This window comes from Octodon degus, unplaced genomic scaffold, assembly GCF_000260255.1.
Source record: "Octodon degus isolate 3935 unplaced genomic scaffold, OctDeg1.0 scaffold00020, whole genome shotgun sequence".
In the NCBI taxonomy this organism is placed as follows: domain Eukaryota; kingdom Metazoa; phylum Chordata; class Mammalia; order Rodentia; family Octodontidae; genus Octodon; species Octodon degus.
Genome location: NW_004524596.1, coordinates 13,374,590 through 13,377,062, shown reverse-complemented (window position 1 = coordinate 13,377,062; position 2,473 = coordinate 13,374,590). Strand labels below are relative to the sequence as shown.

The following is a 2,473-nucleotide window of genomic DNA, read 5'->3' as shown; positions in this document are numbered from 1 at the left end:
GGGGCTGGTGAGATGGCTCAGTGGTCTAAAGCACCTACTTAGAACAAGCTTAGTAAATCACAGGGACCACGGTTCAATCCCCCAGCACCACATGCCAGCCAGCCCCGCCCCCTGGTGGGCTGAGCTGGCCACACACACACATATAAATAAATAAAAATTAAAAAAAAAAAATGATGATGTAAAATTTGGGGTTTTTTTGTTTGTTCGTTTTTGCAGAGCCAGGGATTGAACTCAGGCCTTTGCACTTGCCACTGAGCTATCTCCCCGGCCTAAAAATGCAAAATTTGTACATACAAAAATATACCAAAAGCCCAAAATAGCTGCTGTGAGAGGATAAGGTTATGGAAGCCTACAAAGACTCAACAACATCATCTTTAATTGGCACTGTTTCAGTGACTGTTGGTGAATGATAGGTACACAGGTGTTTAATTCATACTATTATTTCTACCTTTATTCATGTCTGAAATGTTGCATAACAAGAAGCTGGTTTTTTTTTCAACTCTTCCTGTATGTTCTACCAAAATCAAGACTGCCTCTTCCTTGCAGTCTTGAATACTTGGTCACGAAGAAATGTGAATTGTAGGAAGGACACGTAAAGAAAAACTGCTAATAATTTCATCCCATCTTCACTCCTTTATAGTTATAAATGCCATACAATAAGACACTTTACTGGTCTTATTCCCAAAGGGAAGAACTTTAAATTCTCAACAGCATGACGGGCAAACTAAAGAGGAGTTTAGTCTGAAACCATGCCTCTGCAGAGACCACTAGGAGGCTTACCTGCCAGGGCTGACTGTCCTCCTACCTCTTACTATTTCCTTTAATTTTGCACCAGAGGTGCATTATAATGTGCAATTACAATATGCTTTTTATCTTATTCCAGGTGCTAAGGAATAAGCAAATATTTTTATAGTACTTGTTTTTTGTTTTTTGTTTTTAAATTGACAAGCTCACCTTACATATTATTCTAGGCCAGCCTGAAGCTTGTCAGGATCTTCACCTCAGTCTCCTGAGTGCCGAGATTACACATGTGCATCACAGGCCAGCTACTATACAGTATTTATCCTATGGCAGGCACTGTTGTAAATGCTTCAGGAACATTATTTCACTTAAATTCTACTCTTGAAAAGAACAAATTATCAAGAAAGCAAACCCCAGCACTCAGGTGGTTAGGCCAAAAGGGTCACCATGAGTTTGAGGGCAGCCTGGGCCATCCTGGCAAGCTCAAGACCAGTCTGAACTTTAAACCAAAACTCTTTACGCAAGTTAGTTATGGTGAAGCATGCCTATAATCCAAAGTAATCACGAGGCTGAAGCAAGGGAACTGCACATTCAAGATCAGTCTGGGCAACTTAGTAAGACCTTCTCACAAAACAAAAAAGGGATGTGGGATGTGGTTCAAACAGCACTTGTCAAGCATGCAAGAGGTCCTAGGTGCAACCCCCACTACAGTGTATATAAACAAATCTTTAGATGAAGTATGCCACTGAAACCTAAACAAAGACATTTAGATATTGCACAATTTTCTTTTCTGCATTTTGAGTAGAGGTTCACAGGGCTACTGGTGTGCTTTGCTTAAGAACTGAACCATCTGCCAATTCCACCTGCTTCCTATAAAAAGATCAGGTGGTATCAGAGAAGCTGCTAGGCTCATCTACAAGACTGTGTTGCTCTTTAAAAAAGCGAGATGAACTGTAATAATGATGTTTTTAAAAATGAATTTCTATATACCAGACACTATACTTGGATATGGCACTTTAGATAGACAGACAGATAGATTCTCACTTAATTCTAGTGACCACCCAGTAAGACTGGCAATTTGCCAGCCTTTTTTTACAACTAGGAAAAATAAGATACAAAGGAGCTTACTAGAAAACCTGGTAAAATCCAAAATAAAGCCTGGGCTTTAGTAAAAGAATAGTAATGATGTAGGCTTTTAAATTTTAGACAAGGCAACACGAAACTGCTCACCCACAATCTCCTGAGCTCCCATGTGCGGGGGGTGGGCCCTGAGGCTTCCCCCTGCGCCTACAGGCTACCGAGGTCGGCATCAATCCTGTGGAGTTCAACCCAGATTTCGTGGCTCTGATGATTCCTAAAGTGGAGTGGGCGGCACTTTTGGAGGCAGCCGATACCTTGCACCTGGAGGAGCTGCCCCCACAGCTGACTGAGGGGTATGAACATGATGAGGACTTTCTGAGGAAGACGCACCACGGGTTGCTGGAGGTGGAGGTGCTGGAGGGCACCCTGCAGTGCCCAGAATCTGGATGTCTGCTCCCTATCAGTCCTGGAATCCCCTACATGCTGCTGAATGATGAGGAAACAGAGACCTCACTGACAGACCAGCCAGCTTGACATGTTGTGACCCTGTCAATATTTGTTGAATGTTCTGTTATCCTGTCATGTTTAGCCCCAAACCTTGACCCAGTGACACACCAAACACAGTGTTCTTGAGCTCCATAGTATATCTTTT

At 42.5% G+C, this 2,473-nt stretch overlaps 1 protein-coding gene and 1 pseudogene across 3 annotated transcripts in view; one reads left to right on the top strand and one right to left on the bottom strand.

The window, feature by feature from the left end:
- LOC101560154 overlaps positions 1–2,460 on the top strand; it is a 10,688-nt pseudogene extending 8,228 nt beyond the window's left edge.
- Ppm1b (protein phosphatase, Mg2+/Mn2+ dependent 1B) overlaps positions 1–2,473 on the bottom strand; it is an 83,490-nt gene that overhangs the window by 38,024 nt on the left and 42,993 nt on the right. The gene's annotated exons all lie outside the window — the stretch shown is intronic.